The following is a 26,275-nucleotide window of genomic DNA, read 5'->3' on the forward strand; positions in this document are numbered from 1 at the left end:
ACGTCCTTCGGCCTTGGGGTCGTGGAAATTGGGGATGAAGCGTGCACAGAGTAGATCGTTGTTTTCCTCCTTTTTATTTTTCACGGACGTCCTGTGACCTCCGTACGGTTCGTGGTCACCACAATCTAACGCGGGGAAAAACGGGTCGCCTGCTCTGTAGTCAGGGTATTCCTAGGGGAGGGTGATAACTCGCTGTTCTTCTGGAAATTCACATATCACCCAAAAAGGTGACATGGGTAATGATTACGGTATGTTTTTTTCCGGTGTTTATTTTTGAGCGAAAATCGGTGCATGTTTTTCGGTGCTTTTTTTTTAATCACCAGTGTATTATGGGTTGAACGTCTTGTGATGACGCTAAAAAGCGTTGATAACCAAAGAAAAATGCGATTGGACAAGAACATTTCAAATTTCCAATTCTATTCACATATCCATTACGCTCTTCTCGTGGGAGCATCTATCCTGACGAAAAATGCCAAAGTCATTGAGCTGTGAACGCATACTCAGTGTACAATCTTTCGGCCTAGAGAGGTATTGCGCACGCTCGAACGCGCTTCACAGCCCAGTAGACGAAGTTGGTGGCACCCAGAAGGCGAGTTCTTGAATGGTCTGTAGTAGGCAAAAGAAACAAATAACAATCAACGCATATCAGCTCTTCAAGCGAAGAAGCGCGTTTCTAAGGTCAATGGTTCCGGACGGCACTAATGTTGTTGGCGTTGTCGTAAGATGACGTCAGTTCATACGAACTGACGTCATCTTACGTGATGACGTGACACAAACACGTCATCTTACATGATCTCGTTACACGAAATGACGTCATCTTACGTGATCACGCTGCACGAAATGACGCCATCTTACGTGACCACGTAACACGTCATCTTGTAAGTCAACCTCTCCACACAGCAGCGCTTTCCGGGCCCGTGCAGTGCTGTAGTCGAAAGCAAGCTCCCTATGGCAAGCGAAAGCTTCTGAAGTCTCACAATGAGAATACTCGCTAGCGACCGTCTGTGGAAGCTTCGCACGTTGAGGTTTTTGTCGAGATCGAGCCATCGTGTTCCATTAACTATAGTTGAAGTTATCGTTCAATAAAGCCCTAAAAAATATGAATGTAGTTGGTGTAGACATCAAGATCTAATCAAAAATGCGGTTTGACGTCAATTAACGTGCACATACAAGTGTAGAAAAAAATGAGTTATTTGTGCATAGATGTTTAAAAAAGTGTTTATTATTCGACATAGGACTTTGGGAGAAGGATGTGTTCAGATTTTTCTTCATGAGCGCAAATATACCTGACGCAATAAATAGTGACGATTTCATCGTCCCAGTGGTGAGCAGGTGATTTCTTGCTCGAAACAATGATGCCATTTCATAAACCAAGTTCTGTGACATATGCTTTTCCAATGTCTGGTCACTATCTTGTAAACCTTTCAGTCCAAACGAGTATACTTCTGTTTGTTTTTGTTAGCTTAGGAGGGGGTCACAGAGCCTATCTCTTTGTCTTCCTCTAGGACAGACGTACAGAGTTATACCGCAACACGCATCTGTGGAACACACAGAGCTATCGCTCTCCTGTTGGCGGTACAGTAGCAGACGACACAACGCAGCTCCGTAGTCTATCGAGGGCACGGCTAGCCGCGGCCCGTAGCGCGACCGTTCAGACTTGGGAAATGGTTTTGAAGAACCGAGAAATGGTATCTTGTGTACAATAATCACATGTCGTTAGTATACTAGTATTCTACTTGCTAAGCCAAATAAATATTTGCAGCTTGTGAGAATATGTTTGCGTGACGATTTACCGTTCACACTCCTGACGGATGTTAGCGAGTCCTTCATGTTCGTGGCTCGCAGTTATCGCTACCCCCTCGGAGTGACTTCACCATATATATTTTTTTCTTGCTTGCAGGACATCATAAAAATCACAAACACGCGAGAAAAAAAAAAATCTTATGAGTACGCGTGATTTTGAGCTTCGCAGCTCTAAAGATGCCCGGTAAATGTCGTCCAGTCTGTTTTGTCTATACTCCGTTTCACCGTAATTTGGCAACCCTCAGTCGCGGAGCAAAGCACGTGACAGCTACTTTTACGAGCAGTACTATGGCACCTGCAGCGCGTCTCCGACTGGTGTGGTTAGCGTCTTATGCTGGCCATACATCAAAAGTTGTCCCGAAGTGCAACAAATGACGTCACAGAAGACGGAGTGTCACGCTGTTGCATCTTGCGATCCTGGCAATTCATCGTAGAAATGCTGGCGAAAACCACGAGGGAACACGAGTGTCGCTGTCGTCATGGCGTCCCAACGAAAAGCAATTATACAATTTCGACGTTTTTGTAATTCGGTAATTTAAATTACTGTATATAATTTTTAAGAAAGTAAAGACATCATAACCAAATAGGAACTTCCGTGCCAAAACATGCAGTGCGAAGTGAAGACAACTACTATCTTTTTTTTTTTCTTGATGTCCACAAAAAAAAAAAAAGGCTATGCAGCATCGATCCGACCGTTTGTTTGTTGTTTTTTTCGCACATTATGTGATGTCCTCTAACACGAAAGTACCGACGTAAAAGCGCTGTAGAGACGATATAAAAACAAAAATTTAAGGGAATCGAGCTTTGTAGTAAACGGAAAAAAATAAATAATTAACGACTTTTTACGGTAAACACTTCACCTCTAAGTAGAACTTCAAAAAAGTGACGGTTACGCGCTTTCATGCCCATTTCAACAAAGTTGGGAGAACGATGTATTGCATCTTGTGAATAGACATGTGGAGCAGCATGTTTATGTTAGAGGCATTGTGTGTAATCGCTGCGCAGTACCTGCCAAAAGAAGATATTATTTGGGCAGTCTCAACCGTTTCCGTCTGTGTGTGCTACGAATACAGCAACTCTTTTCGTAGAAGAAGTGATGAGGAAATGGCGTGCCCTTGATGATACGATTGTGATTATGAAATAAAATTTTTAATCAGCCAATAATTGCGACCTGTCCGGTCGCCTGGAACCCCGACAACAACTCTCGTTCTCTGGAAAGTTCATTCTAATATTTACACGTTTTGTGGAGTTCATCGCGCGAATAAGAATGTTCCAACGATGAGCTAAACCTACACGAGTTCCCCAATCCAACTCGGCGCTTTTGAATTTTAGCGCCGTAGATAGTTCTGCGAACAGAGTATACTTCTGTGCAAAATATTCGTCTAACAGTTTTGCAACGTTGGAAAGCATCGGAATGATTCAGAATCACTGCGGAGTTGATACTCGGGAAGATAAGACGGGCACTTGGGAGGAACGGACCGTGGCATTTGAGACAGGGGCACAACCGGGGGACAAACGTGCTACAATCGCATACCCTTCCAAGGTCATCGCTTGGGCGACCGCGCGCGCGCCCAAGAAACCTTTCTTTTCTTCTTTTTAGGGGTGGGGGGGGGGGGGGGGGGGGGGGGAGTGGAGGGGAGTGGTGTAGGCGCTGATTGTCTTCCTCCTTTGTGGCTTTTGACAGACGCACAACGAGACTGGCAGAACACGCGCATGATTCATTTCTTTCGATGGAGGCGTTCTGTCTGTGTATGCGAACATGATTTTTTTCCCCTTTTAGTAGTTAGTTGTTCTTGCCTTGACTCGGGTCCCAGTGGGTGCGTTGTCGTTGTATGCCCACTATTTTTTTTTTAGTTCATGGTAGTTTTTGCGCTGATGGGGTATCAAGGTAGACAAAAAGTAAAAAAAATAAAATAGCGCCTCGTCAAAAAAAAAAAAAAAGTTGTTGCAATCAGGAACGTTTTCAAAGCCATTTTAGGAGCCTGCGGTGTTACCACAGGTGCAGGATTGAGAGCGTAACCCACGCACTTGAAGAGAAGGGGAAGCTCTCGTTTTATTGGAACTCTCTTTTATGGGTTTCCACGTCGCGATTGTCCTTCAAAATCAACTGTCATTTATTTCTCGCTCGTGGCTTTCAAGTACTGGAAGCCACGACTCGAGCCACAATAGTTTTGCGAAATCAAGGTTTCGCTGAAATGGATAACTCTCACGTACAGTTCGACGCGCAATACCTTTGCCGTATTGACTCGCGAGAGATGCCCCCAACACGGCTGAGTATGGCGGTGCTCCAGACCTAACATCTAAATTTTGTTGCCTTACCTGTTACTATTTCGCGCCCATTTTGAGCCATATCAAAATGAAAGCGCATGATGAAATAAAAGTCACACTCGTTTTCCGCTCGATGGAAATTTCACGCCAGCTCGCTGTCTTTGCTGGTACCTTGAGCGTTTCCCAGCAATGCGGAGAGTTAAAAAAACAAAAAAGAAAAAAAAAACACACGTACGATGGCATCCTTTGCGGAATGAGGACGATTCGTCACATGCGCATTCGTCACAGGACGATTGGTCACAGGATGATTCGTCACATAGGAACATTTGTCACAGGATGACTCGTCATGCGGGCAACTGCATGGTCTCATTGATCGAGCAGGGGACGATAGTAAATTGTAAATTTCAACATCTGCCCACATACCCTGATGAGGAGTTTCACAATTTTCCACTGTCACGTAAACCAATGGTTATATAAACTAATATTACAATACTCATCCGCTTTTCCTTTCATTATATTACGGGTCTTCAGCAGGTTGATCTCAGTTGCAGGCTTGAACGAGCAATAATCCGACTGGCAGCCAAATTAGTTTTTAGTTTTGCCTTGCATACACCTATTCGACAAAACCAACAAGTATCGGAATTCCTTCTGCCGAATGTGTACCAGTACCCCTCGTGCAGCATCATGGCTCTCTCTGTTGCGATCACCTCCATCCTTTTGAATGTAGTTCAAAAATAGTCGCTCTTCTATGGCCTCCGCATTCACCGTTCAGGACGGACCCAGATAGCTAGAACGTCTGTTACAAATTCTTTGACCTCGAGAAGGGAAAGACATGCTAAGATAAGAGGTGACCGACTTTCTGAGGCCCAATTAACATTCAATGTTCGGGACCGAATCAGAAGCTAAAACGTTCCTTACAAATTCTTCGCCTTTGTCCGCCCGAACCAAATTGAACAATACATTTTTGAGGGGACGAACTATTGTGAGACCGGTTGGCCGCGTGACGAGTCATCCTATGACGAATATTCCTGTGTGACGAATCGTCCTGTGACCAATCGTCCTGTGACGAGTGTGCATGTGACGAATGGACCGTATCCCATCCTTTGCACACTCATTACTTCTATAACACTGAGCCACCTCGTATCCTTTTGTTTTTCTTTCATGGTACTAATTTCTTTCTGCGCATTACGGCTGTTACGACGCTAAGTCTGTCTGCCCTTCCAATTTAAACTTAGGCTCAGATCAGGGACGAACCAGTTTAAATCAGGGAAATATAATTAACACTGTAGCAAAATAAATCTATCATATCGATCGGAAATACGATTTGGCACATTTCATCTGAACACATATTGTGCACAGCGAATGCAATAGCGAGTCAGCGTGCAAAACGCCGCCACACTGAGCTACCATAACATCTCAGCGATTTTTGCATAGCACCGAGCACGGAAAAGAGAAAACGGTTATTCATTCACATAAACGAAGCAAATTTATTTAAAGCCCGGACACTCCGTACGTCCAATCTAGCTAAGGTTATCAATAGACTCGACCATGTCATTTGTCGAAACAGATAAAAGACGTTGGCAAAAATGATTAGACTGAATAAGTGAATCTAACGCACGTATTTTACCAACCGACGGTCGCGCGCCTTCAATACCCTTTCCAATTGTCATTGCGCACCTTGGACACACTTTGGGAAGCAATGCATATTTACATCGCCGCCCGAGGTCTCCATTAAACGTGTAGTGCTGACCCAAATAAAATGCTAACCTGACTCTCAATCGCTCACCGCAAAGGACGATTTCGAACAGGCGGTACTGTAGGTCACTTGAGATAAAAAAAAAAAAGAAAAACAAGCTATAGAAACGAGCGTCGTAAAAAAGGGGACCGGCATTTTTATTCCTACCTCCGAACAGAAACGAGCGCCACCCACTGCATCACACAGCGCAGAGGCCGGACTCGGTCACCGCGCGTACATACCAAGCGCGCGCGAGGGATGCAGAAACTTCCTCCGCCGGGAGAACACGGCAGATTTCGGGATCTATTTCACGCAGCGGATAACGCGGGCCTTTTCACACCTCGATACTGGCGCCATCTAGAAGTTGCGCGTTCAACCACGTTTCGAGCCGCGCGCCATCTGGTGGCTGAAACGGACGAATAAATAGAGGTACCGCGCCCTCCTAACAGACAAAGAAAGGAACTTACTTTGGAACGACCGTACCATGATCTTGGCTGTTGAGCAGATTCGACGTAGTTCCACGGCTCACAGTCGCTTCCTTCTTGTTTAGACACATTTGAAACTAAGATAAACTCCACGCATCACGACTAATCGGTGAATTGACCTGAAGACAGAGATATGAAAACCCACACGCCCGGCCAAACGTGCAAAAAAGGGCTGTGGATTGGACTGGATTGCATTGGTCGGCTCTAATGGATATCTAGCGACTTTACGGAAACTATCTTCATCACGCTTGCAATAAAACGACCAGCAATGCAAATTAAAAAAAAAACATTAGTATACACAGTAATAATAACTTATTTAGCATGTAAACATTGCCACAATAATATAAATGCGTCCTGAACACGTAGCAAAAAATTAAATACGAAACTAACCGCACAATGTATCCAACCGACTTCAGCAGACGTATAATCTTTTAAAACATCAGACATTCTGCATGTCGGTTAGGCTTTGGTTGTTAACGCGTCCTGCTGGTAACGTAGTGGTCGTTGGTTCGAATCCCACTAGAGAAAAAATTTTTTAATTTTTTTTTATCGCGTTTTTTTCTTGTTTTTGTTATTTTAAATATTTGCTGTGTTTTTTTGCAGTCGCCGGCCCCCTACTTTAGGGTAAAAGTCACGCAGAATGTGAAAATAGAAAGTGCGAGCCCAAATTTGAGTTGATGCAATGCACAAACCGTGGCCCTCCTGTTTGCCGGGATAAATCGCTCCCTCCGTGCTAATAGGTTGGTTGGTGTAGTACGCAAACAGCGCAAGTGCTTTCAACGAAGTAAAGAAGATAATAATAATGGGAATATTGAGAGAAAAATGGGAAAATGTGTATGTAAATGGTCAAACTGCCACAGTGATGCAGCCGAAGTTTGTCTGAAGGCGGTCACCTTTAGCCACTATTAAAACAAAAATACCGCTATTTTAAGGCAGTTATTTACCTGAGCTCATAGCGCGCTACGTATTGAGCACATCTCTTAATTTTCTGACTTCCGGAAAGTAGTACTTAATTTTGTTCTGGCACATCAGTGATATCCATCGCCTGCCCCCTGGTTTTACTTATTGAGGTTGTGCTCCGCAATTTTACTTTTTTATTAGGCCTATAATGTTTTTATTCCTGAGATCGAAGAACAGTGCGGATAAATAAACTAGCTTTCAGAAACGGTATCGTTCGGTGTGATAACATTTATGTTTTGTAGCGCCAAGGGGTCACATTCACAAACCCGGCAGTGTAAACACCCTCAACGCCTTTGTGTTTCCCGTTTTATCGTGTTAAAAAAAAAATGTTTTTATATTTACTTTTTTTTGGTGCGGTATGTCGTATAACATAAGCTATCGGGGACAGATCATCTGACTATGTGAACATTTGAAATCTTTCTGTTAGATGGTCGTAGCTACCACAGAAAATAGTCGATTCTTGCCTGAAATAGCATATTTTCACACTAAATTAAAATCACCAATAACATGATCTCAGGAAAGTTGTGCACATCTCGCAGCGTCATAAGCAAAACACACATCTCTTTCTTGTCCAGATTCTGCAATGTAATGCAAATTATTGTTTTTGTAACTCAAAGCGCGTGCTCAATCATGCCACGTGTTTGTTAATCGTGGTTGTTGTTCTTCACTCGGATTCTCCGCTATACCGTTTTTATTTTATTTTTCTTGTCAGTGCCAAACACGTGCGTATACCACCGACCTTAAGTATAGTGCATCAAATTAAAGTAGTTTCCTGAAAAGGTGTCGTTCGGTGTTGTGTAATTTATTCTTCATAGCGTAGGTGGTCAGAGTCTCGAATCCTGAACTGCAAATGTTCCACGCCGCATTATTTTTTCTCGCATTTTCGCGATAAAACACGTCAGCCCTGCCATGCTGGGATCAAATACACCAGCGTCGGCAGTTATTTGCGAAGGATTGATCTACGCAAATATTTCCACTCGCTATTCATGAATTGCCACAGTTCGTCAAAATCTGGAGGACTTGACTGCATAGTAAAAACGGAAAAAAAAGATAAACGATGTCGGTTAGTAAACGGAACTTCCATGGCGGGGCTCGCCAGCCTGAACAGCAAAGCGCCGATGCCGGCCAGTCACTGAACTTCCGTGTAAATACTGGCCATCAAAGACAGCAAAGTGCCGATGCCGGCCAGTTACTGAACTTCCTTGTAAATACTGGCCATCAAAGACAGCAAAATACCAATGCCGGCCAGTTACTGGAACCTCCATAGAAAGACTGGCCAGCAAAGACAGCAAAAACCCGATGCCGGCCAGTCACTGTAACTTCTTCGGCGGAACTGGCCAGTGAGCAAGACGAAACCCCGACGCCGGCCGTGGCCGGTAGCTCACCGGCGCCAATGGCCGGGCGCCGCCATCCTGTTACCGGGACCGGCCGGCGTAGTCCCGATACCGGCCGACGCGGTGTGCTACCTGGGCGCGCGTTCATGCGGGCACGCAACCTCTTCCAAGATTTTCTACCGATTTTGTAAGAAGTCATAAGACCCCCTAACCCCCCCACCCCCTACCCCCCTTCCCAACCCCCAACAACAATAAACATTGCGCAAGATGATGCCGCAGAGAAAAATAAAATCTAAGGGTAAAGAAAAGAAATTCATTTTTTCGTGCTCTTTTTGTATCATTCTGTCTGTAAGGATCCACCTTATACCCTGATACTAAGGTAAAAAGTTTTCACGGAGAATAGACGGATTCTTTGATTTACGCGTGCATTTTTTTCACCTTTGCCAATATTCTCTAACTTTAGTCACCAAATTTTAATGATTATTTTTTGTGAGGAAGGTGTATGTTTAAATCTATGATACAAGTTATCCTCGTGTAACTCTTTTGTTGTTTTGTAGTTAATGAAGCAAGCTTGCTAATCACATGAAATAAATCAGTTTGCTTCTATTTCGGCATTTTAATGTAAAAATATAGTACACAATAAAAAGGTCAATACCAAACGTTTGGCATACACTGACTCGGCGAATACAATATCACGGTGATTCCGAGAGAATGACCTGTTTATTCATAAGAACGTCCGCGCGTCCCATATTTAAAACGACGGGACTCCAGCACTACTTCGTTACCATTCGCCGTAATTTAAGTGCCCGTGTACGCTTGAGGCTGACAAGAAACCGAAGCGGTGTCGAAGGTATTTCGCGGTGGAGGCTGGATAACTGAAGACCCTCCCGCTTTCATCCTGTCAGTGACAATAGAGCAAAACTTACGGCACACCTTGCCGCTGATAACCTTCGCAGGAGTAAGAAGGAACGGTTTTCATTGCAGCTTAAAAGCGAAATATTTTTTTTCTGAGCAAAAGTTGTTTCCTATATAAGGGCATATGTAGTATGTGGAAACAAATAAAATTTTACTCTGTCCGGTTTGATTTCAATAATTCTCAAACTAAACGGATGTGAAACAAAGAAACCGGTAAAATTGTTTACTATACTTTCTAAACATTCAGTCGTAAACCTACAAAAAAAAATGTTTTTCCACATTCGATAAGGAGTGCTTGAAAACAACTTACGGTATTTTTCTTTTCAGAAAGATATTCAAAATGCACTGGACCGTTCAAAACACTTGTGACACTGTTACGCGTAATTGACCAAAGACGTTGTTACTTGGCAGCAGATTTTTGTTTCTCTGAAATTCCTTGTCTTGAAAACTTGACGCACATAACATAAATATTTAAATTAGGCGAGCTATCCACGTTCATTATTTTCAATACGTAAAATCTCAGATAGAAAACAAAAAGACCAGCAGCGTAAAATATGTGGCACTTGTGAAGGAAAACACGTATGGGTCATGCGAAGCAAAATATCAGTCAAAAGAATTTAGTAGTACTTGTTTTATTTTAATAAGCGTGCACTAAGCAGGAACGCTTTTCTTTTTTTTCTTTTTTTTTCTTAGGTGTAAATGTTGGAGGGCGTAAACATTTGAGTGAGCTTTAATTGGCGCTGGAGGCAACGTCGTCTTGGAGCGCGGAGTATATAAAGGGTGGTATCTTGCCTCAGTTCATCAGTTCGAGCTTCCCCAGCAAGACTAACTCCTCCAACCATGGTAAGGTTTTAATTTTGATTGCAACTTCTGAAGAAAAATAACACCCCTCTAAAGCGGGAAATTTGTTATTGTGGCTGTCAACCAAAACAGCGACTGCAAAGAACAAAACGGTTTCAAGTGTATCCAAGCTGTAAGCAGCACAAAACATTTGCGAAATCACTATTCGCGTATTTATTTTGATGGTCATGTCCACTCATAATAGCAACATGATTATATCAATTTGATCCCGGCGACGTGATCCCTAGTTACTTATAACTCAATAACTAACTTCCGATTTCTGCTCATATAGGCGTTCTAGCTAACTCCTCAACCTCTATTTAACCGTGTTTATTACCCTTAACCTAGCCTACCTTAATATTTTATTTTATAATCTCTGATGACTATTCGTTCGCGGTGTCGAAATGCGTGATCTTTGTGAAGAGAACAATAATGTTTCTTTGTAGCAGCAGCAGTATTTTAAAGTCTTCTGAATAAATCATTCATAACAAATAATATTAGCCCACTTTTGAATTTTGCAGAGCCACTTTTTTATTCTTATAATTTTATTTATAACTTCAGCCCGAACAGTCATGTTGTGACCGTGCTTATTATAGGCTCAAATTTACATCGTTAAACAGCTACCTTATGTGCGATCTTAAGTTTCCTTATAGATACACCTTTCTCCTCGCTATATCCCAAGTAGCACAACTCGCCGGTTTGGGACTGGGGCGGTACCGGTCTGCCGGTAAGATCCTACTGGGGCGACGCTGGAAACGCACCGCGGGGCGACAACGGGCCAGTGAGATTGCCAGTCACTGGCCAGTGACTGGGACTGACTGGGACGCCCGGCACCGGGCGTCCCAGCGAGTTCCCGGGATGCTGCCAGCACAAATCCCCAGCGTAGTACCAGTAACGCGGTAAGATACCAGCAAGACCCCAGGCTAGCGTCCTCAAGCCAGAGTCCCCGGGCTTGTTTTGTCCCAGCGAGTTCCCGGGCTGCTGCCAGCACAAATCCCCAGCGTAGTACCAGTAACGCGGTAAGATACCAGCAAGACCCCAGGCTAGCGGCCTCAAGCCATACAGTTCCCGGGATGCTGCCAGCACAAATCCCCAGCGTAGTACCAGTAACGCGGCAAGATACCAGCAAGACCCCAGGCTAGCGGCCTCAAGCCATACAGTTCCCGGGCTTGTTTTGTCCCAGCGAGTTCCCGGGCTGCTGCCAGCACAAATCCCCGGTGCACTACCAGCAGTACCGCAAGACACCAGCAAGACCCCAGGCTAGCGGGCTAAAATCGTACAGTTCCCGGTCTTGTCATACAGCCTAACATGTGGTTTTGTGTGCAATTTACACCTGAATAGAAATGATGTAGTTCATAAGAAGAATAATTTTAACAACAAATGAGTGTAAACAATTATGTTGCACTGTACATGAAAGTAAATTTCTGGCATAGGTATACACCTTATTGGTAAAGCGGCTGCCACAGCCATTTGTCGCTCATACACATGATAGCAAATAAAACATACAAAATTGTTACCGTAATTGTTTATTGTCAGCTCCAGTGAAGCTACAGCTTGGCTGGTCATCATGGGCTTGTCGCTAGAGGAGTGCGCTGGATGAAAGAGGCTGCATGTCACGGGCCTAGGAAATGTTCTTCACACTTTTCATGCAGCTTGTGATGCAAGTCGACCATGCACCCAGGAAGGGGAGTCCTTCATTAGAGCACCTGCAAAGAGAATCAACAGCACAGTAAAATGACAGGGTAAATCAATACCAGCTGCACATGATAATCCAGAAATTCCAAACTGGGCAAGCGCTTAAAAGGTTAAAACAGCGCAAAGGACGACGGACAGGGTAAAGGACACGGACAGAGCGCTGACTCGAAACCAAATTTTCATTGAACTCAACGGCGCAATATATACACACTATTGAGAACAAAAAAAAGAAAATCAGCCTGAAAAACACCCAAAACAAAAGCACAAAAACTAAGTAAGTATCACCTCTAAAAAGATAAACCAAGCTAATCAAGTGGCCAGAAAACCAGAGGCATGAGACAGAAGCCCATGTAAAAGAAAAACTTTTTGTAACCAATGCGTTAATTGTCTTCATTTCATTTTCAATCTGGAAACTATATCAAAACAAAAATACTTTGATTGCCCTAAGGGACACCTGTTACAACACACTGGATAACCAAGCGGCAAAAATGGCCCAGTTATCTCATAATCAAGGTTAGCTATTTGCATGAAGAAGGCCCACGTCAAAGAAAGGCTCGTGGAAATCATCTACTTTAATTCAAAAGGGCATGTCGAGAGACGGGCAAACTCGCCGGAGTAGTTGGCATGTAGTTTAACATTGCCGTTCGTCCCGATAGGGGCGAGAGATCCAGCATTTTTAGGTAAATATAGCGATTCATTAGTATTACTGAGACAATGACAAATCATATCCTTGACATATTCGCGACCCTAGCAAAACGGACAGCACCAAGCGGGAAAACCGGGAACCAGCCAGAACAGGTCGCTCTGCGCCTCTCCACGTCTCTGGCGGCTTTCGCGGACACGTGTTGTCGACGCGGTGGCAAACAATGTAATTTGATGAAGGTCTGAATATTTCTCAAGTTTGCCTGAGTGTTCATCAGTGTGATGAAGCCTCAGTAAATTGTTTCTTTCTATCACGTGTTTGAAAGCCTGTTTACTCCACAACACACATTCGCGTGCTTTTAATTTCTTGGATGGGGAGGAATCAAGGAAAAACGTTTTGATTTCTTCTCTGGCTCGAATGACATTCAAAGTGACAACTACTCGGTAATTGATAAGTGGTATGTAAAACAGACGAGGTGTTTCACTGGAGGGAACCCCAATGCTGCAGTCAAGTGAATGGGAAGGTTCAATAGCTGCTTTTCTTGAATTTGGCTGTGTTTGATTAGCGTCAAGATTGAGCCACCCACGCTGGTCGGTGCATTGGCTATTCATCTTGGCAGCTTTTCACCGAAAAAGCCTCTGGACCACACCGAAAAAGTTGGGCTGATTTCGCATCTACTTGATTCTCGAAAACCTCCTCGCTGCATACGATTAATGAGGGATATTGTCTGCTTTCAAAAAATGGGGGACGCGTCTCGCAAAGTTAGAAGCTGTCACGACATTATGATCTATTGCGCCTCCAATATTTATAATATACCCTCGTTGAAGCCAGCAGCAATATTCGTCTACATTGCTCAGGTTGTCCGGCCACAAAAGATACTCTCCTTCTCCATTCAGGATTTGAAGTCAAGTTTAATGCAGAGGGGTTCTGCGTGAATCTCCGATGAAGACTCTCTTCAAATTTGTCCGCAATCATCTCCGTGCTGCCGGCTAGAACCATATGGCTGAGTTTAGGTAGTATCTCTCCGTCTGTCAAATATACTTTGATTCAGCAGTTCACCTAATAGCTTGTCAAGTAAGCTCATATTTCAGCCCAAATAATATACTAATATCCCTTTAGTGGGACATGGTACATAATATAATGCATAACCCGCACATTCGTCAAAATGACTTCGATTGCCACTAAAACCTGAGTTGAAATACGAGTATCAGCTGCTTAGTGGGGCTCAAGAAGCTCAAGCTTGGCTCAAGAAGCGCTTGCTTAATTTTCGTAATTTTCCTGCAGCCTGTGTTGCTGATCGAGCAGACGACTGGAGCTGTTTCTTGATACGCACAAAAGCTCGATTTCGCCGACAGATAAGTCGTATGGTCGAGTGATGCGAGGTAGTTGAAAATTACTGTCGGTGGAACAATTCTGTAGTCATCGCTGCTTTCCTTACCTGATCAAAACTGATTAGAGTCTATTACCGTCTCTCCGGAGCCCATAGTTTCGGTAATGAACGAAACCTCCGAAACAAAAGTTTGACATGAAAAGAACAAAAAGCACCGGGAAAACAAAACTATGCTCTGCAAGTTTATCTGCACCGGCTACACTTAACCGTCGCAGTTGAAATACCTATAAAATAGGGCATTAAACAAAAGAAAATCTGTTAAATTGAATGCGCTACCCGTTCAGGCGGCCCGGCCGAGCCGACGCGACCTGTTCCCAGCCGCCATGTTTGTTTGGTGGTGGCGCCCCCTATAGATCGTTGGAGTCGCGAATACAGCTCATTGTTGTACACATACTAATGAGATTGGGTAGACACATGTAAACATATAATATATTGCAGAGTATGGCCCCTGTGTTCCCACATAATGGCAACCTGACTAAAACTCATCTGCAGACTTCACCAAATAAAAAATAGCGACTTACCCAGAAACTAGTATATATTATTAGCGTCTACCATAAACTCACATTGAGTGTTTACCATCGGCATGCCCCATAGCCCTTGAAAACGCCCGCAAGCCTCACTTACTTTAAGCATATGACATCATATGACAAGAAACATTCCCTCGTGATCATCATTAATATCTACAGGTGCGAACAGTTCAGGCAAATCAATAGAAAGATAACAAATCAGTAGTGAGGTGGTGTACAGTGGCTGGTAGGTGCAGGTTAATATGAATGGGACATCTATTTTCTGAGTAATATTGCTTATCTGGTCAATTTTCTTCACAGACCCATCACATACTGAGACAAGGTTCTCAATACAGTGAAAAACAGGAAGGAGGAGTGAGTTCCAGATTTAGCTTTGCACAAGCTGTGTGGCAACTGACTTCATCCTCTTAGAATTTATTGGAGTGGATCTGGGTATGATTATGTCTAGCCCAACAATACTGCTAGGAGCACCTTCAAAACCTTCAGAAAGGGGTAGAGGAAGTTTGAATCATAATTTCCGTATTGCGATGAGAGCTGCTCATACTGAGAATTGATGTGAGCCAATGTCGGCCATCCTTCTGCCTGAAATATCTATGTGTCAGCCACCCCCTATCAGAAAAAGTTTTAGCTGAGCGCTTTTTACGGGCCGCTCCGCTCAGCCACTGAGCAGGAAAGTAACCAGGCACGCACGTAACGCTCAGTCGGCAGAGGTCATCGGGGTGCAGGAGTTGTCTGCTCCATCGGCATCTGCACTCCGACTGGTCGTTGCTGACTGAGCGTTGTGAGCATGCAGGTGCTTTCCTTTTGAGTGGAGCGGGTCGTAACAATGATCAGATAAAACTATCTAATGTCAATGTCGCAGACTCAACAGCCAAACGAGCAGTTTTCTTCCTCGCTTGCACAATAGACCAAAATTGCACTGCATACTGCTTTAGAGGCTTGTTGGCATGTTTCACACTTACTCTCTGCAGACAGCTAGGACTGTCGCTAAGCGAGGAAAAGAAAAAGTGTGAACGCATATCATGCACGCCAAAAGAAAACATCAATGGAACTACACGAGACTGCATTAAAGTTGCCAATTGGGCGCTATTTATACCGGACAGCCACTGTGTGCTCAAGTAAACTAGCTCTACATATACCGCTCAGCACACCACAGCTAGGCTGAATCACATAAGTGTCACACTTGCCGAGCTTGAAGTACAGTCGTGATCTCTACGAGTGTGAACAAGCGATCGTCGACTGCTCAGTACTGGGAGCATCATGCACCAGCGGACTTGCTCTCCTTTTAAAATGCCTTGCGAACCAAGCATGGTAAGTCATCTGATAAGGAGAGAACGTCACCACGGACAGCACTGAGCAGTTGATAATCGCCTGCTTACCTTCATATGTATCAAGTCTCTACCTGGCCGAAGTAGGCAGTATGTGTGCAGCAGAAACGGCTGTACTGAAATCTCAAAAGGATGAAAGATCAGAACAGGCTTGGTAAGCTTTCACGTTGCAAGTATGCCCATGCGAATTTCACTTTCTAAAACATAAACACGCATTTCAAATTGTCATCCAGGACAAGCTGCTATTACACAGCTGTATATATAAGGCAGCTTACCATCAACAACCTTTGCAGACTGCCATGGACCTGATCCTCGGGTCGGCTGGTGATGCAGGAACAAATTGGCCTAGTCGATGCTAGCTTCCGTTCGGCAAGGGCTGCACTGAGTATAAAGGTGAAAAAAGTGTTGTAGATAATGTGAAACAAACAAAAGCAATCCTAGCATCCACAATTCGCTAGAGGCACTGAAAACAAAAATCAGAGGTTGGGTCAATTATGTTAATGCAATATACTTCGGACACATACCATGACTGCAGGTAAGATATTTGCTGCCTTCAATCTAGATCTGCTTGAAAATTTACAAGCTGAATAACAAATATTTTATAAGCTGAAATATATTTCGATGGAACTACAAAATCTGAAGACTATCTCTGCAAATATGGTGCTATCTAGTACACCAGGGATGAGTAGAATTGGATTACAGCATCCCCCTTACAAAGATTGAAGCAAAACAAGTATAGAGTCTGCCGTGCCACTACAGTAAAACCTCGTTAATTTGGATCTCATGGGACCGGCAAAAATGTCTGAATTATCCGAAGGTCGAAATATCGAAAGAACAAAGAAAGCTACGCGAAAACGTTTCCTTTATTTTGAGAAGAAATCTGTTATTACCGCCTGCTTTCTGGACGACACTTGGGCGGAGACGGCAACTTTCCTTAGCGCGGTCGAGTGCTCCACCGCACTCGCACTGTCGGAGCTACGCATCCCGTGCGCTGACAATGTAGTACAGCAAGGCCTCTTCTAGTTTCGGGTGCACCACCTTCCAAGGCCGCTTTCTTTTCGTGTTGAACTTCTCGCTCTCGAAAGCCTGTAGGATATCGGCCATAATTTTTACGTATGTAGCCAAAGTGCTTCTCTTGACGTCGCAACCTTCCATCACTTGTCGAGAGACGCCGCCCTCCAAGGCCCTCAGTATTTCCACTTTCGTTGCTAAATTCTTAGCCTAGTACAGCTGCAACGGAAAACGAGTAGCAAAACTGACCAGTAATCGGAGCGGCGAAATCACGACAGCCGGCGCTATTTTCCCCGAGCGCCGATAGCGAGAGTGCCAGTCACATTGCATTTTTCAATGCAGGGGTGGCCAGCGAAAAATTGAGGGATAGGATAGTTGTTAAAATGGCGGGCTTTAGGATCCCCGCGTTGAGGCATAAAACGTGACTGTCACTCTTGCTATTGGCACGCTCGGGAACAATAGCCCCGCGTGTCGCGATTTTGCCATTCCGGTCGTCGGTCACCTGTGCTACCCTTTTTCCGTTGCAGCAATGCTTCTGCTGCTTCCATGCCAGGAGAGTAACGCGCTGAAGCACGGCGATCCAGAGCAAAACTGGTGCGAAACACGGAGAACCGAAAGAGCGAAGAACCATGGGAAAACCGGAAAAACCATGTGCGCACTTCGGATGGATAGCGGTCATACCCTTTGGAACAGACGGTAGCTAGCACCACCTGCCGAATTTGTCCGAATTAACCATAGTGCGCCGCGTTCTCTCCGAATTAATGAGCGTTTGCTGCCATTGACTAATACATATGTTTGACGGGACCGGATCGACAGTTCAAATTATCCGAATTAGCGGGGGTTGAATTAACGAGGTTTTACTGTACAACAGAAACGACTCTACTGTGATCTCGTGGAGATCAGAGTTCGGAACAGGCATGAAGGATTTGGCACGAGAAATATGCCAATGTCATTATTCATTTTTGCAACATTAAAATTACTCTGAAAGTGCGACCAGCTGCAGGGTGTATTCACGCAAATCTTGCGAGTGCTGAATTGTAGGCACAGTGCCCTGGTTGTGTTCATGTGCGATATATGACCAAATACCATAGAGACCAATACTGCAAACCTCTCCGAAAACCAATGGGTGCGGTGGCGAACGGCGTGAGTGGCGCTGTTCACCTCTCTTGCCGTCCATTTGTGTTTGCGTGTTGCCACTTCCAATGGGAAGGCCATTATTGGGAACATTAAACAAACAAATAAAAATACAAACACAACACACACAGCAATACTGGCAGCAAGTTGAGACGCACTTCTGTTGTAAACTCAGCATTCCCCTTACGAATGGGATGCGCAATTCCCCTAGAGTGTTTCATTCCACGTGAGTGGCATCGGAATTGCTAAAGGCCAGTCCATAAACACAGTCTGCGTTAAAAACAATCCTATCAGCAATAAGTTGCTATTATATTGCTCAATATATAGAGCACCTTACCATGAACAGCCTTGGCAGTCTTCCATCAAGCCTGGCCTTCAGCAGAGGAAGCTGTCATTCTGTGTCGCCTCAGGACACTCACATCAGGATGGTGAAAGTGAATGCCAACTTCTACTTGGTAAGGACTGCAGCAAGTATAAAGATGAAAACACAGATTAGAATATACGATAAAAAATATCATGGACCAACTTGAAAAAAGTGCACAAAAAGACAAGGACAAAAGGACAGGAACACAGAGGACGCAGACTGGTGCACACTCACAACTTGATCTATTGAGCATAAAAGAAAAAAGAAAAAGAATCAGAGAAATCAGAAAGGCTGTGTTCGGAGAACGTGAGCTTCAGAAACCGGGCGTAAGCAAAAGATGTCAGGTAGATTGTTTTACAGACACTTTGGAATTAACAACAGCCTTTCCATGTAATAAGGTGGTGAGTTCATTCTGATTGAACATCCTGAAAAATAACAGACAAAAAACAAGGAATAAAGGAGAGGAATACATACACTACATACGAGTGTAGACTCCCAACTCACAAATTGGAGAAGAAAAAAAATAAAGAATGCGGAACGAGCTTTAGCAAAAGTTCGAACAGGTCCAAGTGGAACGTGCTGACTCCCACCCATATGCATAAGACTGTAAACACGATTTTCTTGGCAGCTCAGGTAACAGACGGATGTGCGAACACATTGGTGGCCCATACTATGAATAATAAAGGCCTAAAATAATTCCCTTGTTTTTCACAGTATCTGCTAATTATTCACGTTTTCTCTAAAAGCCTCGTCCCACTAGAGTGACAAACACCGATTTTTGTCCGACGACACCACAAAGTTCCGTGTCGCCGATGCTGTCCCACTGCAACGGCCAACACCCGCGACAATCGCCGACAAACCATCGACGACGGACGAGTTCTTGTCTGTTGTTGGACTTGAAGCGCAGCAAGCAGTCCCACCGAGGAACATCTGTCGGATACAAACTTATCCTCCTCGCCCGCTTGTGCCCTCTGTTGCCTCTCTTTCCACCTTTCCTCCCGTGGCTTGCTCCACCGCTCGACCTTCAGAGAAGCCCTTGGCGGCCTCTCCCCGTTCCCGCAGTTCCAGTCCCTCGATTGCTCATAGTGGTCGCGGGCGCGGCTTTGCTTGCTGGCGCTGGGCAGTCATGTTGCGAAAGGCTTGTCTGTGGCTGGTTTTGCTTGCAAAAACTTTGTGCGCGATTTGGTGCTTCAAGATGCCGAGGTCTACGCCCCTAAATCAGGATGGATACACCCATGTTCGAGGACTGACCAAAGACCGCTCACCACGAAGTAGGACACGACGTTCCGCAGCAAGCCATTCCAGCAGACGAGACTTGTCATCACGTTCTGTGATGATCGGGATGCCGTATTGTCCCCCATAAAACGCCTGCCCTCGATCATTCGGATATAAAGTTTTAAACATCCTCAAAATCAGGGTGAAATTCCTTGGTGCTAACTTAGAATTCCTCGAACGACCCCCCCAAAAAAAAGGAACGATTCGGGTATTCTAGTTCAGAAAAGGTTTGGTGTCAATTGTCACGACTGTTTGTGGAAAGTCGCCAACGGCAAATGAAGAGAAGCGGAAGCTTTAATCAAGAAACAAAGTAATTGTCTCCACTTTCACCGTGTTTGTCGGCGCATTTAATGCCCAAAGAGCAAAATATGAAAACCGCATCGCCAGACTGTTTATCTGTGTATTTTGAAGTGTTTTGTTGACAACTCCAATCCCACTAGGAAAGAAGTTTCCTCGTCCCCGTGTCCTGCGTCGTGTCCGCCAGGTGGGACAGCGTGCGTCGTGTGTCGCTCGTCGTGTGTCGCTGTCGTTTGTTGCTGTCTGTCGCTCTAGTGGGACGAGGCTATAAGGATGACACATGAGCAGTGTAAATAGTGCATAAGTAGGTGACAATTCATCGTAGACTTTAGAGAGAGATTAAGCTGTCTTTATGTATTGGCCATCAATCTGTTGCCTTAACAGACAAGGAAATTATGGTTTTAAAATCTGCTCTTGCTAATGGGTGAATCGGCGCATTCCACTTGGGCCTGTGCTTGAGCTCCTTCCGCATTCTTTATTTTTTCCTTTTCTGTTCATGCGAGTCAAGAGTCTGCGCTTGCGTATGGTTTACACGTAACTCTGCTTGTCTCCTTGCCTTTTGTGGTGAACTGTTTTTCAAGCTGTTCAATTAGTAAAGCTCACCACCTTACTACAATCATGCAACAACTAAAACAAATACAACCTACACCATTCGCGCAAGGCAGTACCAAACGAAAAAATACCGGGATTGGGTGAGGCATGTCTAACACTATACACTTACACTGAACTAAATATACCTCTCATAAACTGGCGAGACACTACCTTAATCCAGGACATGCTTGTAAATTTCCCCAGAAGCGGCATCAAAAAATTATTTCGTGGGCACAAAGTTTTGCGATCAGGAGCGGTATGCTATGCAAATCACCATGGGATGAATTCATCGCGGCACCAATTTTCGACAATTCTTTTCTGATAACGAGTCACGAAAATAAAGCCGTTTGCAGACGACTGCGCGGCGGAAGCTACGGACTTGCTCGATCCTCCTCTGCCTTTTGCCTGGCTCAGCTCTCCGGACGCAAATACGCACACGGAATCCACCCGTAGTGTCTAACCGAGAGCTTAGACGATGGAGGGGCACCGCGCTGAGTTGAGTGCTTTATTTTTTTTGTTGGGGGGGGGGGGGGGGGGGGGGGGCACCGCGCTCTTCCAGACATCCTAGTTTACCAGTGAACAATACGGTGGAGGGAGGCAATCAAACTTCCCCCCCCTCCCCTTTCCGCCTCCACCCGCCGGCTGGCCGGCTGGCCGGCCGGCCGGCCGTCCGCACGCCCGCCGCCGCCGCCGGCGCCGCCGTCCCCCCCCCCCCCCATCTCCTAAAAAGTTCCGCCGCTATTGATGGACCTGGACCGAGTACACAGCCTATTTGTGAACGAAGCAAAACAGCCTCGCATAGCACCATTCGCGCACAATTAGTAATACTGGTAAAAGCAAGCGATCTAGACAACAACAAGCATTTTGAACGGAAAAAAGAATAATCTAGCCCTAACGGACAAAGAAAGGAACTTACTTTGAAACGACCGTGCCATGATCTTGGCTGTTGAGCAGATTCGACGTAGTTCCACGGCTCACAGTAGCTTCCTTCGTTTTCGGACACATTTGAAACTAAGTTGAACTCCACGCATCACGACTAATCGGTAAATTGACCTCAAGACAGAGACGTGAAACACACACGGCCAACACGTCCGGCAAAACAAGGCTGCGGAATGGATTGGATCGCGTTCGTTGGCTATTATGGATGTCTAACGACTTTACGGAATCTATGTGCGCGTATTGCCGCGTATCTTCAACACGCTTGCAATAAAACAATCAGCAAAGCGCATTAAAAAACTATTAAAAGACACAGTAATAATAAATTATTGAGTATGCAAAAATTGCCACAATATTAGAAATACGTCCTGAACACGTAACAAAAAATTACATACGAAACTAACCGTACAGTGTATTCAAACGAACTCAGCAGACATTTAAACTACTAAAAACAACGCGTTTTTGATTTGGCGATTTGGTCTTGGTGGTTAACGCGCGATGCGGGTGATCGTCTGGTCGGTGGTTCGAATCCCGGAAGCGCGAAGTTTTTTATTGTTTTTTTTACTACGTTTTTTATTTCTTTTTAATATTTTTTTTAATGTTTTTTGCAGTTGCCGGCCCCTTACTTTAGGGTAAAAATCACGCAAAATCTGGAAATTAGAAGTGCGAGCCCAAATTTAAATTGATGCAATGCACAAGCCGTGGCCCTCTTGTTTTGCCGGGATAATTCGCTCCCTCCGTGCTAATTTCTGGGTCAGTGTAGTAGGCAAACAGCGCAAGTCCTTTCAACGAAGTAAAGAAGGTAATAATAATGGGAATATTGAGAGCAAAATGAGAAAATGAGTAAGTGGTCAAACTGCCACAGTGATGCAGCCGAAGTTTGTCTGAAGGTGGTCAACTTTACCCACTGTTAAAACAGAAATACCGCTATTTTAAGACAGTTATTTAGCTGAGCTCACAGCGCGGTACGTATTAAGCACATCTCTTATTTTTCTGACTTACGGAAAGTAGTACTTAATTTTCTTCTGGTACATCAGTGATATTTCCCTCGCCTGCCGCCTGATTGTACTTATCGAGGTTGCGCTCCGCAGTTTTACTTTTTTATTAGGCCTAGACATGTTTTTATTCCTGAGATCCAAGAACAGTGCGGATAATTAAACTAGCTTTCAGAGACGGCATCGTTCGGTATTAGAACATTTATGTTTCGCAGCGTCAAGGGGTCACATTCACTACCCGGCAGTGTAAACATCCACAACGCCTTTATCGTGTTAAAAAAAAAAAATGTTTTTATATTTGTTTTTTTTTTGTTTTTGTTGCGGTATGTCGTATATAACATAAGCTACCGGGGGACAGATCGTCTGGCTATGTCAAAATTTGAAATATTTCTGTTAGATGATCGTAACTACCACAGAAAACAGCCGATTCTTGACTGAAATAGCATATTTTCACACTCAATTAAAATCACCAATAACACGATCTCAGGAGAGTTGTGTAACTCTCGTAGCGTCATAAGCAATACACACATCTCTTTCTTGTCCAGATTCTGCAATGCAATGCAAATTATAGTTTTTGTAACTCAAAGCGCGTGCTCAATCATGCCACGTGTTTGTTAATTGTGGTTGTTGCTCTTCATTCGGATTCTCAGCTATACCGTTTTTATTTTAATTTTCTTATCAGAGCCAAATACGTGCGTATACCACCGACCTTAAGTATAGTGCATCAAATTAAACTAGCTTCCTGAAAAGGTATCGTTCGGCGTTGTGTAATTTATTCTTCATGGCGTTGGTGGTCAGATTCTCGAATCCTGAACTGCAAATGTTCCTCGCCGCATTGTTTTTTTCTCGCGTTTTCGCAATACAACACGTCAGCCTTGCCATGCTGGGATCAAATACACCAGCGTCGGCAGTTATTTGCGAAGGATTGATCTATGCGAATATTTCCACTCGCTATTCATGAATTGCCACAGTTCGTCAGAATCTGAATGACTTGACTGCATAGTAAAAACGGCAAAAAAAAAAAAAAAAAAAAAAAAAGATAAAACGATGTCGGTTAGTAAACGGAACTTCCATGGCGGGGCTCGCCAGCCTAAACAGCAAAGCGCCGATGCCGGCCAGTCACTGAACTTCCGTGTAAATACTGGCCATCAGAGACAGCAAAGTGCCGATGCCGGCCAGTTACTGAACTTCCATGTAAATACTGGCCATCAAAGACAGCAAAATACCAATTCCGGCCAGTTACTGGAACCTCCATGGAAAGACTGGCCAGCAAAGACAGCAAAAACCCGATGCCGGCCAGTCACTGTAACTTCTTCGGCTGAACTGGCCAGTGAGCAAGACGAAACCCCGACGCCGGCCGGGGCCGGTAGCTCACCGGCGCCAATGGCCGGGCGTCGCCATCCTGTTACCGGGACCGGCCGGCGTAGTCCCGATACCGGCCGACGCGGTGTGCTACCTGGGATGTTACAAATAAATGATTACTAACTGCTGCCACTACCGTCCCATATTTTGTGCAGTTCCGTTGCGTTCTCGTCCTGGCCCTGGCCACCTGCGCCTTCGCGGGCTACCTTGGCTACGGTGGCTATCCCGTGGCTGCCCCCTTGACTACTTCATATTCCACCGTCCACCACACCCCAGTGGTTTCTAGCCTCGGCTACGGACATGGACTGGGCTATGGCTATGGTCTCGGCTATGGCCACCGTCTTGGCTACGGTTATGGTCTGTCCGGCTATGGCCTTGGCTACGGTTATGGACTCGGTCACCTTGGATACGGAGGCTTCTACAAGAAGTGAAGGTACGCGGCAAGAGAGTTCTGAACAATTTGTTTGGAACCGTTTGTCTTTCAAAACGCTGGAAGAGTCTGTTTATCACAAACGAATTATTAGCCACGTTTTAAGCTTGGCAATTCTATTTACATGTTAGCGCTACGAAGATGAGCGACCGGCATGCATGAACGCGGTCTTGCTCACAGGATGAAACAGAATAATATTTACAGCCTAGCACTTTATGGGTTTGGGCACTGCTGCGCTGTGTCGCTGCCTTTATGTCACAATATAATATGTTATATTGTTCTAGGTACCTAACCAAAAGGCGTGAAATAAATTATTTAAATATTAATATTTTAGATAAATGGCCTCACTGAAGAAGCGAACTGTATGTTGGACTTTCTTTTTCCGTAAACTAGAGGTGCAACAACATTCGGACTTTGACCAATTCACTGCCAGGATTAATCTCTGTCAAATATAAAATAGAAACTGGTATGCCACTTCTTTATGTGCACTAGTTAACATTAAAACGAAGACAAATTCAATTTCAGGGTACCCTTCAAATCGGGCAGCATCTTTTGGGTGACATCATGTAGGGTACCCCGTGGTTTTCCTTTGGTTTTGTCTTTGGGGCCTCTGCAATCGCCAACATTTCAAAGTACGGTGCGGCTTAGCGTCGCCGAAGGTCGAGGCGAGCGATCAAGACAAAATACTTTTTCTCGCTGCCAATGACGTGGAGGACAGCAGTGCAAAAAGGGTGGTTTTGTTTACTTCCTTTTGATGACGCCACTAAAAATTGACATGATGATAATGCAATTATAGCTAAGGTGCAAGCGAGCTGGTCGAGAATGGCGATAATAATCCCTGGAAAAGGGGAAGAAGGAAGACCAAGGGCAAACACAAATTACCAAACACAGTCAGGGGACAAGTGCGCAACTGAAACAACTGGCCCAGTCTTAATATCGAAACAGGGACATCTCTATTTTCAGCGGAGCACTCTACCAACTTGCTAACAAGGAGTTAGACGTCCATAAAGCAAACGGGTTCTATCAGTTGCCACCAGTCACCAACAAGGGTGAACGGCCTGCATTTTAAGGTTATGATAATAATGCAATTACTTCAAAGCTACAAGCGAGGGGGGCAAGAATGACGATAATAATCCCTGGAGAATTGGAACAGGGGGGAAAAAACAAGCATAAAATTCGGTCAAGCAGCAGTCACCTATTTGTGTTTGGAAATTTGTGCTTGTCGTTTGTCCCCCTCGTTCCCCTTCTCCAGGGATTAATATGGTCAGTCATATGGTCAGTCATTTCTATAATTGCATTATCATCCTAACCTTCAAATGCAGGCCGTTCGCTCCTGTTGATGTTAGACTGGTGGCAACTAATAAAACCCGATTTCCTCTGCTAACGTCTAACTCCTGGTTAGCTCAGTTGTTAGAGGGCTCCACTGGAAATGAAGAGGTTTCTGGTTCGATACCAGGTCCGGGTCGATTTTTTAGGCCTCGCACCAATCACCTAGCTGAGTTTTGATATTTGTTTTCGATTTTATCAGCCATGTTTCCCCTGTTGAGAGATTATGATCGTCATACTTTTCATGAAGCCATACTGTTGTTCTAAATACTTTGCAGACCGGGAGATAATGTTTTTTTTTCTTTGCATTCTGGCAGCGGCATCGCAGTACATTAGGAGACGGTTGACTGTTTTTTTCACACTTGTGTTAACATGAAAATTATAAAAAATGCAATGTTTCTTTTCTTTCACTCCTAGTAATATTACCCTACGTGTCAATCCCTGCAGTCTTAAAGTTAACATATATAACTGGAATCGTTTTCTTTCTTCCAGAGTCAGGGCGTCTGAAACCTCCTTATCAAGATCTGTTGGACCTGCATTCAACACAAGCAAGAGCTCTCGGAAAGAAATCAAATGGACTGAAATAAATATATCGCCCTGAAAAGTGCAACCCTGTAATGTGTTCTAAAAT

General features: G+C 44.5%; 1 long non-coding RNA gene across 2 annotated transcripts; it reads left to right on the top strand.

Moving 5' to 3' along the window:
• The first annotated feature begins 10,318 nt into the window (after positions 1-10,318).
• On the top strand, positions 10,319-26,254 carry LOC120850570. Of its 2 annotated transcripts, XR_005718178.1 has the most exons (3): positions 10,319-10,343; positions 24,044-24,321; positions 26,137-26,254. It is a non-coding gene; the product is annotated as an uncharacterized LOC120850570 (long non-coding RNA). The 2 variants fall into 2 exon arrangements; XR_005718177.2 differs by lacking the exon at positions 10,319-10,343 and having other exon boundaries at positions 24,064-24,321.
• Positions 26,255-26,275: the final 21 nt, after the last annotated feature.

The sequence above is a fragment of the Ixodes scapularis genome, unplaced genomic scaffold (genome assembly GCF_016920785.2).
Source record: "Ixodes scapularis isolate PalLabHiFi unplaced genomic scaffold, ASM1692078v2 PGA_scaffold1__304_contigs__length_218370807, whole genome shotgun sequence".
NCBI classification, from domain to species: Eukaryota; Metazoa; Arthropoda; class Arachnida; order Ixodida; family Ixodidae; genus Ixodes; species Ixodes scapularis.